We start from the raw sequence: 16867 nt of genomic DNA on the forward strand, positions 1-16867 counted from the left end.
CCATAAGTAATTTTAATAAAGCTGGCTAACACCTACCAACTTTCAGCTCTCAGGATTTTGGTCTGTGTCTGGATTTCCATGGTATACTCACAAATCTGATCATTCTTCAGGTTAGTTGTCAGTGTGAGTCCTGAACAGACTCTACAACGCTGTGGTTGGTCATGTATGTGTTTTCATGTACTTTTTGTTTTCCTATACTCCCATTATCTAACATGTTATCTTTTCCCCTTCATAATGCCTCTTGAACTCTTCCCTTGTATGCTTAATTTCCGTTGCCATCTAAATAGCCCAGGCAGCTTCCTACTGTGCTACATTTAGAGCAACACTTGTCCAGATGGCCTGAACCAGGGAGAAGATGGGGCCTTTTTTCTCCATGTACTCAGACACACATGCCCTTGGCCATAGGAAAGGAAGTTGTTCTCCCCAGAAACAAGGGAAATTTGTATTTCCCAGCATGAAAGGCTAAAACCTGCTGTTAACCATAAAGGGACTCATTCTTGATTCATTTCAAAATGTGTTTATTTTCATATTATGTTGCCTTCCCGCTTCCTTTTCCCTTCACCCTGGGGAAGCCTCCTTTCCCAGCTGCCTGTTCCCATGCGTGTTTGGGGCCTGCTGCAGCCAGCAAAGCATCAGGCTGTGGCTGATTACATTCAGCCTTGCAGGTTTCCGATCGCTCTGTTTCTGATGCTGTCCAAAGTTACAGAGCCACTCAGTCAGGAACTCTTTCCTGTGCCTTCTGCTGGTGGAGGATTTCATGACCTGCTCACTGCTTTCCACTGTGGTAGCTGCAGAGATGTTTTTAGTGGTGGGATTGTGAAAGAAAAAGTAAGAATCAGTCTTTTTCTTAAAAATTAAAAATATCTTCTGAAGTCTTTCCTTTTGTGATATTGGTCAGACTGCCACCTAATCAACAAGAGACCAGACGTTGTTCTTTTTCTGGTCCATGTTTGCAGAAATAGACATATAGGGACTCTGTAAAGAACCTTTAGAAACTTGGTTTGATTTAAATCATATACATTACTATATTACACTTTTATTCCATTTTGATTTATTGTAATTAGCACATTTTGTCTTAGAAAAGCATAACACTAGTTACTTTTTAGTTGTCAACAGATTTGAGTAGTCCATATAATCAAATCACAGTTATTAATTATAATGCTGTTGCAACCTGAGGCTAGGAAGAGTCCTTTGTTTAACTATATGGAAACATTTCCATCACAAGGTGGAGGCAAAACCAGCATTTACCTTATTTTTACCTGTATTTAGAAGGCAGTCCTCAGTGTCCTTGTTTAGAAAGTGGGGCTAAGATGACATAATTTCCTAGTCAGAACATTCTTATTGGGGTCCTTTTGAGACTGAGGGAAATACTTGGCCATATTTGAGATTCATATTTGCTGTCATGAAGCAAATAAACCACAAGACTCTGCCTGTGCAGGACCTTTTTTATGTCCTCAGATAACCTGTGTATTAAGACATGACTTCCATCAACCAATTCAAAAAGCATTGATGGAATATTGGCTTTGTGTGAAATTATCAGATTCATCATACATATCCCGACCAATTTAATTTTTACAATGCTTCCTTCATCAGCCCATTAGTATGTACTCATTAATTCATGCTGATCCAGAATAGTCCAGGTTGCTTTTTGTTTGGCCCTCAAGTTCACCCTTCTGTCTTTTCTCTTCTATCCTCTTTTATCTTCCTCAGTACATCTCCTCCACTCACTTCATTTTGATGTCCTCGTTTTCCTTGTGCCAAACTCTCACCTTTGCCTGCTTGTTTATAGTCTCACTCTTGCTGGAAGCCCTCCTTCCTAGCCCATGCATCTAATTCCTGTCTTTTGGAATGTACCAGTTTCACCACAAGTTCTAACTACTCCATGCAGGTGACTCAACTCCTAATCCCATGCTGGTGTCACAAACTCTTAAGAGCATCTTTAACTGCCTGGCTCACTGGAGCACCTAAGATACAAAAACTATTCCCAATTGGCTTCTTTAGAATTGGGAAACCACAGGGCTTGCTTTTTTCAAATGCATCAAAGACCAATGTTATCAGATATTGACAGACTGGTCTCTGTGTCTTGTGGGTCCCCAGTGCAAGGCCTCATTTATGTACTCTTTTGCCCTCACCTGCTATATGATTCTACTGGATTCCAAACAGGAAGCAGCAGGAAGCTTATCAGGATATAATTCTCATTGTATTTACTTTCTAGCTCCCTTCTTGGATTTCCTGTGGGGGAAATGTGTGGGTTTCGGGCACGTACTCACAGTTACATGTACGGTCTCAGTTCCATAACATCTAGCCCAGCACATCCATTACAGAGGAACCACCATAACAAACCTGCTATCTTGGATTTTATTTATTAAAGGTTTTATCAGAATTGCTTTTTATTATTCTACAAACATGCATTACTACATTTTAGTTATAACTAAATTTAATATCAATTATAGATAATAGAGAAAATAAAACATCACTCACAGACTGATGTAAAGCCATGGGTTTACGGATTATCTGCTTCCAGCCCTCTTGTAGGTATAATTTACACAATTTTAGAGAACATACAATCTTGCAATTGTCTTTTATTTAGCTTTATATATTTTACTGTTTTTCATATTTGTAGTCCCTTCTAGAATCATTATTTTAATTGATTGCAATATATTCTCTTTAAAAGATGACTACTGTTTATCTAAATTTATATTTCTATTGTGCCACCGTTCTGTTTTTCGATATAAATGGTGCTACAAGGAACATCCTCATAGACATTGCTGTTTTCATCTTTTACATCTCTGCTTCTGTCCATTTTTGTGGATGTTTTAAGGCAATTTGTCTCAACATCATGTGAATATTTGATTTATGTAGGGCTTTTTTTCTTTTCGTTTTTTTTTTTTTTTTAAGCTGATGTTTGAGCCCTATCATAGAGATTCTAATTAAATTTGTCTGGAGTGGAGCTTGGGCATCAGAATTTTATAATCTCCTCTGACAATTCTAATGTGCAATATTGGGAAGCACTCTTTGAGACTTTATAAAAATATAATTAAAAAATAAATTTTGTTGTGCATACCTAATACATATAACGTGGTATAAGATACATATAGAGAGTGAAATGGTTGCTATAGTGGAACAGATTAACATATCTATTAGCTCACTTAGTTACCCATTATGTCTCTGTGGCAAGAATAGCTGTAATCTCACGCATTTGGCAAAAATGCTAAATAAAATACACTATTATTGATAGTCCTCATTGTATACATTAAGGGTTTTTTAAAAATCTGCGATTGGGTGGCTCACGCCTGTAATCCCAGCACTTTGGGAGGCTGAGGCCGGTGGATCACTTGAGGTCAGGAATTTGAGATCAGCCAGGCCAACAAGGCGAAACCCCATCTCTACTAAAAATACAAAAATTAGCCAGGTGTGGTAGTGCACGCCTGTAATCCCAGCTACTAGGGATGCTGAGGCAGGATAATTGCTTGAACCCAGGGGGTGGAGTTTGCAGTGAGCTAAGGTTGCACCACTGCACTCCAGCCTGGGCGACAGAGTGAGACTCCGCCTCAAAAAAAAAAAAAAAAAAAAAAAAAAAAAAATTCAGCAATTGTCACTGGTAGTGTGGGAAAAGACCTGCCCTAACTAGGGATGATCAGAACCAAGTGAAGGAGTTTGTGTTTAAATTATGTTACCTTTCTCTAACATTCTGATTTATCACCCCCTGCTGGAGTTGAACCACTGCTATTGATGGGAGCAGGTGGTATCTCCAAGTGTATGGGGGCAGTAAAAATCCTAAGAACTCTCTAATAACATAGTGCTTGGTGTGTAGAAGTGGAGTATGTGGTTCAGGTAGCTGTAACAAATATCCTTTAAGTATCTATTATACTTGTGTCAGGTGAATACTGGCTTCACTACTACTAGCTCTAGCTCTGCAAACCTGGTTGAATAAAGTAACCTCTGTGAGTTTTATTTCCCTTACTGTGGAAGAAGTGGTGGTTGTGTTAGCATAATGATGTCTGCCATATAGACTATTGTAGGGTCAAATGAGATAGTATATTTGAAAGCACTTTATAAAACATAAAGCTTCATCTACACTATACATATAATGCTATGTAGTAGCATAAAGTATATTCATTTTTATTTAATAATGTTTCTATCAGTTATAAAATTTGGTTATAAACTATAATTGTACCATGTGCTAGTAAGCTTTAGTGAATTTCAGCTCTGCTTTAGTTTGCAGTTTCCTTTTTAACCTGTAATCTTGTGCAAGTTGTTGTGAACTGGCCGACTGAACCATGTATATCAAAGGACCGTTCTTCACTGAAGCTCTATTTGCTATAAGTAGTTAACCAACTATTCTTTGTTCTTTGAGCCCTAGATGAATTGCAAGTGATTTTCATTGGTTTTCATTACATGAGAGTCACAAGAAACAAGAGAATTCCAAACTTCAGTTCACCTTGTACAAATAAAACCTAAGTATTTAGTGTTCTCACATAGTATTACGTTTGTTGGATTATTTTTCTGACAGATTCAAACCTATACATTTGCTTGAAATGCATTGCATATTTTACTCCATTATCTACCTTTTAAAATTATTTAGGCTCTACCACTTCTGGGCTTTTAAAGGCATTGTTACAAGGAAACAAATGCAGAATTATTGCCAAGTGGATTTCCAGGAAAATGCATGTCAGTTGATAATATATATTGCCTCTTGGTATATTCATCTGGAAAGAATTTAGATAAATTCTGACTTAGACAAAGCATCATCTCTTTTTTACAAAAGTGCCTAAAATTCCTCAATTTCATACATGCTTCTGGAAACCCTGTAGTAATAAAGGGTCATCACAGTTTTATATTTTTAAGCCCAATATGGGAGAGATTGGACATGTTTACTTCACATTAAATTTATAACCTGGCAAGCTAGAACTAGAACAGTGAATATGACCAATTCCATTAAACTATAGTAAAAAAGAAGCAGTCTATTCTTATACATAGTTGATAGGGGTCTCAATATCCTTATGCATCTAGTGCCGTAGGGCGGACAGTGCCAGAGATCACAGACTGTGGCCTTAGAACTAGGTTGGAATTCTTGGTTTGTCATACTGAGGCCCAATTTCCTCATCTTTACAATGAAGTGTTTGCCTTTAAATGAAATATTGTATATGAAACACCAATGTCTATCAAAAAAGGCATTTAACAAATGGCAGATTTTTCTTTCCTGAGAATTCCCCATAAAATTATCATTGTTAGCTCTAAGATAAAGATGAGAAAGTCATGTATATGTGTGAAGGAACAGCATCCATGAGCAGGAAGGAGAGTGAGTCTTGAGTGGCACCTGCTGAGCAGGATCACTGTTCAAGAAAGTACCACTGTTTTCCCTTCTTCCGACCAGATGTGAGAACTCCTTGTCTCTGGTCCAGTGAGTACTACCATTGATAGTTGTTGATGTAATTTGTCTGGTTAACACATGAAAGCAAGTGATCTTCCTGTTTGTCATTCAGGGAAACAAAATAGAACTATGATTTTATGCCCATCTATTTTCAAAATTCAGCTGAAAATAACCAAATGTAATGGCTCAATTCACGGAATTCATAGTGACATGATTTGAAATCACCCAGTCTGATGGGAACTCTGACCTGTCTCTCATTAGATCTAGTTGGTTCAAGAAGCTTTGAAAGTTGAGGTATCATTATTGATCTTAGTGCTTAAAAGAAATCCTTTAATTTTCAAAGAAAAATGTTTTCAAAAGTTTCAAGATTTATTTGCAGATTGCGAAGTACTGGTTGTCCTCTTACAAGCTTGACAATTCTTATTGTTCATTATGTAGAGAATTGCTCCATAAGAATAGTGTGACATGATATGGTAGGATGGCCTTCCACATCAGTGTGGGTGAAACCTTTAAGAGAAAGAATTATTAAAGGACATATTTTAGCATGTTCGTTGTAAAGGAATGGAATATTTTCCATTTTAAATGAAAGTACATTTAAAAAAGAACAGAATGTGTGGGCACGGTGGCTCACGCCTGTAATCCCAGCACTTTGGGAGGCCGAGGCGGGAGGATCACCTGAGGTCGAGAGTTTGAGACCGGCCTGACTAAAATGGAGAAACCCCATCTGTACTAAAAATACAAAATTAGCCCAGCATGGTGGCACATGCCTGTAATCCCAGCTACTTGGGACGTTGAGGCAGGAGAATCGCTTGAATCTGTGATGCGGAGGTTGTGGTGAGCCAAGATCGTGCCATTGCACTCCAGCCTGGGCAATGAGAGTGAAACTCCATCTCAAAAAATAAAATAATAAAAACAGAATGCAAATTTCTATTTTAATGAATTGTCATGTAAAATAGAAGTATTCATTGCTCATTTTAAGACCACTGACGTGTAAGCTTTCTAAACTGGATATTTTGGAAGACTACAATAAAATGACTAATTTGCTTGCATTTAGCTACAGCACAGGGCTTCTTTATACTCTTCAGTTTAATTTCAAAAACTAAGTATATTAAGACAAACACAGGATGAAACTTTGGGTCATTCTTGGCTTTAGGTGTAAAAATCCTATATGTATTAGATAACATTTCTACCTAACTGGCTGTTTCATATCTAGACTATGATGTAATAATAGTTAACACTTACTACTGGCTGACTGTGTTTCAGACATTGTTTCATTTAATGATCAGTCTTACGAAGTATCATCTGTTTTACTTTCTAAGTGAGGAAATTCCGTCTTAAGGAAGCTAGATAACACAAATCACTCACATACCTAGTGAGTGGCCTGTGTGAAATTCCAATCCAAGTTTTTCTGGTTCTAAGTTAGTCTCTTAGTACTCTTCTATGTTGCTGTGAAACCTGCTCCCACTTGCCCAGATGGTTATTGTTCCTCATGCAGAGATGTTTCAGGTACTTGAATAGCTAAATAACTTCCTACTCAAATATATTTAATTTTATACATTTTTATGTTATCTATTCTGTTTTCTTACTTTTATAATAGTTTGTAGATTCTTAAAGGACGTTTTTTTCTAGTCTTAACTTTTATACCTGTTCTATTGCAGAAGACTTTCAGTTATACTCTCGTTTGTAGTCTGTACTGAATACCTCATCATTTTCCATGTTGCCACCAGAAGGTTTTTTTTTTTTTGAAGACATTAATTTGAGGTTTCGTTTAAAGTCCTGCTTTGGCTTATAACCACTTTCATGAATCTTCCCTGACCCCTCATTCCTCACTGCCCAAGAAGGAATGGCTTTTTATTCTAGTATCATATAGCTTTCTCCATATAAATAGCAAGTTAAACTATCAGATTAATTTGCTATCAAATGTAATTATTGTATATACATCTATGTGTCCCACTAGGTTATATAGAGATTGCATATTATATATAGTTTTTTATTCTCAATTCTAACTCATTCATAGGAATTTAATATGGATTTAATGAATATTTTATTTAACTACAATGCACTATAAATTTTGTGAAAAAGCACCATATGTATCAATTAAAAAACTTTTAATAATTAAGTATGATCAGCATATTCTTTGATCCATGCACTTAAAAAAGAATTAAACTGAAATATTTGGTTGAGTATAAAAAATAATTAACATATGGAGTGTTTATTTAGATACGTTTAAATGTTTTTTTGGCAAGAAAATATAACCACATTTTAATTTTTTATTATATATTATTTGTATTATATTTTTAGATTATATTTTAAGTTTTTAGTTTTGTGGGTACATAGTAGGTATTTATAGGATACACGAGATGTTTAGATACAGGCATGCAATGTGAAATAAGGCCATCATGGAAAATAAGGTATCCATCTTCTCAAGCATTTATCCTTTGAGTTACAAACAACCCAGTTATATTCTTTAAGTTATTTAAAAATGTACAATAAAATATACAATTAAGTTATTATTGACTATAATCACCCTATTGTGCTATCAAATAGTAGATCTTATTCATTCTTTCTTAACTATTTTTCTTTTAACCCATTAAACCTCCTCACTTCCCTGCAACCCTCCCACTATCCTTCTCATCCTCTAGTAACCATCGTTCTACTCTCTGTGTCCATGAGGTCAATTGCTTTGAAATTTAGATCCCACAGATAAGTAAGAGCATGCAATGTTTGTCTTTCTGTGCCTTGCTTATTTCACTTAACATAATGGTCTCCAGTTCCATCCATGTGTTGAAAACGACTGGATCTCATTCTTTTGTATGGCTAAATAATACTTCATTGTATGTATGTACCATATTTTCTTTGTCCATTAATCCGTTGGACACTTAGGTTGCTTCCAAATCTTGGCTATTGTAAACAGTGCTGCAACAAACACAGGAATCTTTTTGATATACTGATTTCCTTTCTTTTGGGTAGATATGCAGGAGTGGGATTGCTGGATCATATGTTAGCTCAATTTTCAGTTTTCTAAGGACCCTCCAAACTGTTTTCCATAGTAATGGTACACTAATTTACATTCCCACCAACAGTGTACAAGGGTTTCCTTTCTTCTGCATCCTCGTCAGCATTTGTTATTGTCTGCCTTTTGGATGTAAGCCATTTTAATTGGGGTGAGATGATGTCTTGTAGTTTTTCATTTCTCTAGTGATCAATGATGTTGAGCACCCTTTTTTAATTTAAATTTTACTTTAAGTTCAGGGGTACATGTGCAAGTTTGTCATATCAGTAAACTTGTGTCATGGGGGGTGTATTGTACAGATTATTTCATCATTCAAGTATTAAATCTAGTACCCATTAGTTACTTTTCCTGATCTTCTACCTCCTCCCAACCTCCACCCTCCAATAGGCCCCAGATGTGTTGTTCCTCTTTATGAGTCCATGTGTTCTCATCATTTAGATCCCACTTTTAAGTGAGAGTGTGTGGTATTTGGTTTTCTGTTTCTGCATTAGTTTAGCTAAGGATAATGGCCTCCAGTTCCATCCACGTTCCTGCAAAGGACATGATCTCAGGTTTTATGGCTGCATAGTATCCATGGTGTATATGTACCACATTTTCTTTATCCAGTCTGCTATTGATGGGCATTTAGGCTGATTCCATGTCTTTGCTATTGTGAATGATGCTGCAATGAACATACATGTTTTTGCCATTTGTATGTCTTCTTTTGAGAAATGCCTACTTTTTGAATGTATTATTATTATTTTTTCTAGAGTTGTTTGAGCTTCTTATATATTATGGTTATTAATCTCTTGTCAGATGAGTAGTTTTCTAATAGTTTCTCCCATTCTGTGAGTTGTCTCTTCAGTTTGTTGATTGTTTCCTTTGCTGTGCAGAAGATTTTTAACTTGATGTGATCCTAGTTGTCCGTTTTTGCTTTGGTTGCCTGTGCTTGTGGGTTATTGTCAAGAAATTCTTGCCCAGGTCAATGTTTTGGAGATAATCCCCAATGTTTTCTTGTAGTAGTTTTATTGTTTGAGGTCTTAGATTTAAGTTCTCAATCCATTTTTATTTTATTTTTATATATGTTGAGGGATAGGGGCATAGTTTTCCAAGCACCATTTATTGAAGAGACTGTTTCTCTCCACCCCCAACCCCCTGCCCCCCAGTGTATGTTCTTGGCACCTTTGTTGAAAACGAGTTCACTGTAGTTATATGGATTTGTTTTTGGATTTTTTATTCTGTTCCATTGATCTATGTGTCTGTTTTCACACCAGTACCATGCTGTTTGGGTTACTATAGCTCTGTAGTATAATTTGAAGTCAGGAAATGTGATTCCTTCAGTTTTGGTATTTTTGCTTGAGATAGCTTTGGCTATTCTGTGTCTTTTGTGGTTCCATATACATTTTAGGCTTGTGTTTTCTATTTCTGTGAAGAATGTCATTGGTATTTTGATAGAGGTGGCATTGAATCTGTAGATTGCTTTGGGTAGTATGGACATTTTAACAATATTGATTCTTCCAATCCATGAACATAAAATATTTTTCCATTTGTTGTGTCTTCTTCAATTTCTTTCATTAGTGTTTTATAGTTTTCATTATAGAGAACTTTCACTTCTTTGGTTAATTCCTAAGTATTTAATCTTATGTGTGGCTATTGTAAATGGGATTACTTTTTAATTTTTTTTCACATTGTTAACCGTTGACACACAGAAATGTTACTGATTTTCATATGTTGATTTTGTATCCTTCAACTTTACTAGATTTATCAGTTCTCATAGTTTTGTTGTGGAGTCTTTGGGTTTTTCCAAGTATAAAATAATATCATCTGCAAATAAGGATAATTTGTTTCTTATTTTCCAATTTGGGTGCCCTTTATTTCTTTCTCTTGTGTGATTGCTGTATCTGGGACTTCCAGTATGATTCTGAATAACAGTTGTTACAATGGACATCCTTGTCATGTTCCGGATCTTAGAGGAAAGGCTTTCAGTTTTCCCCATTTAGTATGATACTAATTGTGGGTCTGTCATATATGGATTTTATCATGTTGAGGTGTGTTCCTTCTGTCTCCAGTTTTTTTAGGGTTTTTATCAGGAAGGGATGTTGAATTTAATCAAATGCTTTTTTCACATTAATGGAAATGATCATATGTTTTTCATCCTTCGTCCTATTGATAAGATATATCACATTGATTTGTGTATGTAGAACCATCATTGCATCACAGGTATAAATCCCACTTGGTTATGATGAAGGATCTTTCTAATGTTTTGTTGAATTCAATATGCTAGGATTTTGTTGAGGATTTTTGCACCAATAATCATGAGACATATTGGACTGTAGTTCTCTTTCTTTTTTGATGCATCTTTGTCTAGTTGTGGTATCAGAGTAATACTGGCCTTGTAGAATGAGTTTGGAAATATCCTGTATTTTTTGGAATAGTTTGAGTACAATTGATATTAGTTCTTCTTTAAATGGTTGATAGAATTCAACAGTGAAGCCATCAGGTTCTAGGCTTTTCTTTACTCAGAGTTTTTATTAGGACTTCGATCCCATTACTTTGTATTTGTCTGCTCAGGTTTTGGATTTCTTCCTGGTTTAATTTTGGCAGGTTGTATGTGTCTAGGAATTTGTCCATTTCTTCTAGATTTTCTAATTTATTGGCATAATATTGCTCATAGTAGCCACTGATGATCCTTTGAATTTCTGTAGTATCATTTGTAATGTCTTCTTTTTCATTTCTAATTTTATTTATTTGTATCTTCTTTCTTTTTCCTTAGTCTGGCTAAAGGTTTGTGAATTTTGTTTAACTTTTCAGGAAACCAACTCTTTGTTTCATTGATCTTTTGTATTTTTTCATTTGAATTTCATTTATTTCTGCTTCAATTTTTATTATTTCTTTCCATGCACTAATTTTGGATTTGGCTTTCTCTTGCTTTTCTAGTTCCTTAAGCATCATTAGATTATTCATTTGAAGTTTTTCCTTTTTTTGATGTAGACACTTATAGCTGTAAACTTCCCTCTAAGTACTGATTTTGATGTGTCCCATAGGTTTTGATACGTTGTGTGATATGGGTTGGCTCTGCATCCCCACCCAAATCTCACCTTGAATTGTAGTAATCCTCATATGTCATGGGAGGGATTTGGTGGGAGGGAAGTGAATAATGGGGGCAGGTCTCGTGATAGTTAATAAGTCTCACAAGATCTAATGGTTTCATAAAGGGGAGTTCCCCTGCACATCCTCTCTTGCCTTGCTGCCATGTAAGACATGACTTTGCTCTTCCTTCACCTTCTGCCATGATTGTGAGATCTCCCCAGCCATGCTGAACTATGAGTCAATTAAACCACTTTCCTTTACAAATTACCCAGTCTCAGGTATGTTTTTATTAGCAGCGTGAGAACGGACTAGTACATTGTTTTTTTCATTATCATTTGTTTCAGAAAGTTTTTCAGTTTCCATCTTAATTTCCTCATTGGCCTACAGGTCATGCAAAAGCATATTGTTCAATTTCCATGTATTTGTGTGGTTTCCAAAATACTCTTGTTATTAATTTCTAGTTTTGTTCCATTGTGGTCAGAGAAGATACATGATATTATTTCATTTAAAAAAAAGTTAAAAAACATTTTAAGACTTGTTCTGTGACCTAATGTATAGTCTGTCCTTCAGAATGATCCATGTGCTGAGGAAAAGAATGTGTATTCTGCAGCTCTTGGACGAAATATTCTGTAAATATTTATTAACTCCATTTGGTCTATAGTGAAGATTAAGTCTGACTTTTTTGTTGATTTATTTTCTTCTAAAAATAAAAAAGGGATACATGTGCAGAACATACAGGTTTGTTACTTAGGTATATGTGTGCCATGGTGGTTTGCTGTACCTATTGAGCCATCATCTAAGTTCCCTCCCCTCATTCTCCACCCCCCAACAGACCCTGGTATGTGTTGTTCCCCTCTCTGTGTCCATGAGTTCTGAATGTTCAACTCTCACTTATGAGTGAGAACATGTGGCATTTAGTTTTTTGTTCCTGTGTTAGTTTGCTAAGCATGATGGCTTCCAGCTTCATCCACATCCCTGCAGAGGATTTGATCTCATTCCTTTTTATGGCTGCATAGTATTCCATTATGTATATGAACTACAGTTTCTTTATCCAGTCTATCATTGATGAACGTTTGGGTTGGTTCCTTGTCTTTGCTATTGTAAATAGTGTTGCAATAAACATATATGTGCATGTGTCTTTACAGCAGAATGATTTACATCACTTTGGGTATATACCCAGTAATGAGATTGCTGCGTCAAGTGATATTTCTGGTTCTAGTCCTTGAGGAATCACCATACTGTCTTCCACAATGGTTGAACTATTTTACACTCCCACCAACAGTATAAAAGCGTTTCTATTTCTCCACTGCCTCACCAGCATCTGTTGCTTCCTGACTTTGTAATAATCACCATTGTGACTGGCTTGAGATGATATCTCATTGTAGTTTTGATTTTCTTTTCTCTGATGGTCAGTGATGTTGAGCTTGTTTTCATATGTTTTTTGGACATATAAATGTCTTCTTTTGAGAAGTGTCTGTTTATAATCTTCACCCACTCATTGAAGGTTCTTTTTTTTCTTGTAAGTTTATTTAAGTTCCTTGTAAATTCTGGATTGTAGACCTTTGTCAGATGGGAAGATTGCAAAAATGTTCTCCCATTCTGTAGGTTGCCTGTTCACTCTGATGATAGTTTCTTTTGCTGTGCAGAAGCTCTTTAGAGTAATTAGATCTCATTTGCCAATTTTGGCTTTTGTTGCATTTGCTTTTGGCATTTTTGTCATGAAGTCTTTGCCTATGCCTATGTCTTGAATGGTATTGCCTAGGTTTTCTTCTAGGGTTTTTTGTTTTGTTTTGTTTTTTGCTTTTACATTTAATTCTTCTATCTATCCTGAGTTAATTTTTGTATAAGTTATAATGAAGGGGTCCAATTTCAGTTTTTTGCATATGGCTAACCAGTTTTCCTCACACAATTTACTGAATAGGAGATCCTTTCCCCATTGCTTGTTTTTGTCAGGTTTGTCAAAGATCAGATAGTTGTAGATGTGTGGCATTATTTCTGAGGTCTGTGTTGTGCTCCATTGGTCTATATGTCTGTTTTGGTACCAGTACCATGCTGTTTCGGTTCCTGTAGTCTTGTAGTATAGTTTGAAGTCAGGTAGCGTGATGCCTCCAGCTCTGTTCTTTTTGTTTAGGATTGTCCTGGCCATATAGGGTCTTCTTTGATTCCATATGAGATTTAAAATAGTTTTTTTTTTTTGTAATTCTGTGAAAAATGTCAATTTTAGTTTGATGGGAATAGCATTGAATCCAAAAATTACTTTGAGTAACATGGCCATTTTTACAATACTGATTCTTCCTATCAATGAATGTTTTTCCATTTGTTTGTGTCCTCTCCTATTTCCTTGAGCAGTGGTTTATAGTTCTCCTTGAAGAAGTCCTTCACATCCCTTGTAAATTGTATTCCTAGGTATTTTATTTTCTTTGTAGCAATTGTGAGTGAGATTTGGCTGACTGCTTGTCTAATGTTGGTGTGAAGGAATGCTTGTGATTTTTGCACATTGATTTTGTATCTTGAGACTTTGCTGAAGTTGCTTATCAGTTCAAGAAGTTTTTGGGCTGAGATAATGGGGTTTTCTAAATATAAAATCAGATCATCTGCAAACAGAGACAACCTGACTTCCTCTCTTCCTATTTGGATACACTTTATTTCTTTTTATTGCCTGATTGCTCTGGCCAGAGCTTCCAATACTATGTTAAATAGGAGTGGTGAGAGAGGGCATCCTTGTCTTTTGCTGGTTTTCAAAGGGTATGATATTGGCTGTGGGATTTCATAAATAGCACTTATTATTTTGAGATATATTCCATCAATAACTAGTTTATTGAGAGTTTTTAACATGAAGGGATGTTGAATTTTATCAAAGGCCTTTTCTGCATCTGTGGAGATAATCATGTCTTTTTTTTTCTTTGGTTCTATTTATGTGATGGATTATGTTTATTGATTTGCATATGTTGAATCAGACTTGCATACCAGGGATGAAGCTGACTTGATCATGGTGGATAAGTTTTTTGATGTGCTGCTGGATTTGGTTTGCCAGTATATTATTGAGGATCTTTTGCATTGACGTTCATCGATTTTTTGCATTGATGTTCAAGTTTTCTTCTTTTGTTGTGTCTCTTTCAGGTTTTGGTATCAGGATGATGCTGGCTTCATTTTATTTATGAGTTAGGGAGGAGTCCCTCCTTTTCAATTGTTTGGAATAGTTTCAGAAGGAATGGTTCCTGCTTCTCTTTGTATTTCTGATAGAATTCAGCTGTGAATCCATCTGGTCCTGGGCTTTTTTCGATTGGTAGGCTATTAATTACTTCCTCAGTTTCAGAACTTGTTATTGGTCTACTCAGGGATTCAGCTTCTCCCTGGTTTAGTCTTGGTAGGGTATACATATCCAGCAATTTATCAATTTCTTCTCGATTTTCTAGTTTATTTGTATAGCAGTGTTTAGTATTCTGTGATGGTGGTTGGTATTTCTGTGGGATCAGTGGTGATATCCTCTTTATCATTTTATTGTGTCTATTTGATTCTTCTCTCCTTATTAGTCTAGCTAGTGGTCTATTTTGTTAATTTTTTAAACAGCTCCTGGATTTGTTGATTTTTTGGAGGGTTTTTCCTGTCTCTGTCTCCTTCAATTCTGCTCTGATCTTAGTTATTTCTTGTCTTCTGCTAGCTTTTGGATTAGTTTTCTCTTGCCTCTCTTGCTCTTTTAATTGTGATGTTAGGGTGTCAATTTGAGATCTTTCCAGCTTTCTGATGTGGGCATTTAGTGCTATCAATTTCCCTCTTAACACTGCTTTAGCTGTGTTTAGAAATTCTGGTATGTTGTCTCTTTGTTCTCATTGGTTTTGAAGAACTTCTTGATTTATGCGTTAATTTCATTATTTACCCAGGAGTCATTCAGGAGCAGGTTGTACAATTTCCATGAAATTGTGTGGTTTTAGGTGAGTTTCTTAATCCTGAGTTCTAATTTGATTGCACTGTGGTCTGAGAGATTGTTTGTCATAATCTCAGTTCTTTTTCGTTTGTTGAGGAATGTTTTACTTCCAATTATGTGGTTGATTTTAGAATAAGTGCCATGTGGCACTGAGAAGAAAGTATATTCTATTGATTTGGGGTAGAGAGTTCCAAAGACGTCTGCTAGGTCCACTTGATCCATAGCTGAGTTCAAGTCCTTAATATCCTTGTTAATTTTCTGTCTCATTGATCTGTCTAATACTGACAGTGGGGTGTTAAAGTCTCCCACTATCACTATGTGGGAGTCAAAGTCTCTTTGTAGGTCACTGAGAACTTGTTTCATGAATTTGAGTGCTCCAGTATTGGTTGCATATATACTTACAATAGTTAGCTCGTCTTGTTGAATTCTTCCCTTTACCATTATGTAATGCCCTTCTTTGTCCTTTTTGATCTCTGTTGGTTTAAAGTCTGAACCTCTGCTTTTTTTGCTTTCCATTTGCTTGGTAAGTTTTCCTCTACCTCTTTATTTTGAGCCTGTATGCGTCTTTGCATGTATGATGGGTCTCATGACTACAACACACCAATGAGTCTTGACTCCTTATCCAGTTTGCAGTCTATGTCTTTTAATTGGGACATTTAGCCCATTTATATTGAAGGTTAGTATTGTTATGTGTGAATTTGAAGCTGTCATCATGGTGCTATTTGGTTATTTTGCATACTAGTTGATGCAGTTTCTTCATAATATCATTGGTCTTTATATTTTGGTGTGTTTTTGCAGTGGCTAGTACCAGTTTATCCTTTCCATATTTAGTGCTTCTTTCAGGAGCTCTTGCAGGGCAGGCCTAGTGGTAACAAAATCCCTCAGCATTTGCTTGTCTGAATAGGATTTTATTTTTTCTTCGCTTATGAAGCTTAGTTTGGCTGGGTATGAAAATCTGGGTTGAAAATTCTTTTCTTTAAGAATGTTAACATTGGCCCCCAATCTCTTCTGACTTGTAGAGTTTCTGCTGAGAGGTCTGCTGTTAGTCTGATGGGCTTCCTTGTGACCTGGTCTTTCTCTCTGGCTGCTCTTAACAATTTTTCCTTCATTTTGACTTTGGAGAATCTGATGACTATGTATCTTGGGGTTGATCTTCTTGTGGAGTATCTTAATGGTGTTGTCTGTGTTTCCTGAGTTTGCATGTTGGCCTGTCTTGCTATGTTGGAGAAGTTCTCCTGGATAATATCCTGAAGTGTGTTTTCCAGCTTGTTTCCATTCTTCCCATCTCCTATTGGTACTCCAATCAATCATAGGTTAGATCTTTTCATGAAGTCCCATATTTCTTAAAGGCTTTGTTCATTCCTTTTCATTCATTTTTCTTTACTCTTGTCTGCATTTCTTATTTCAGTAAGGTGGTCTTCAATATCCTTTCTTTCACTTGGTCGATTCAGCTATTGATACTTATGTATGCTTCATGAAGTTCTCG

This window comes from Theropithecus gelada, chromosome 4 (genome assembly GCF_003255815.1).
Source record: "Theropithecus gelada isolate Dixy chromosome 4, Tgel_1.0, whole genome shotgun sequence".
NCBI lineage: Eukaryota > Metazoa > Chordata > Mammalia > Primates > Cercopithecidae > Theropithecus > Theropithecus gelada.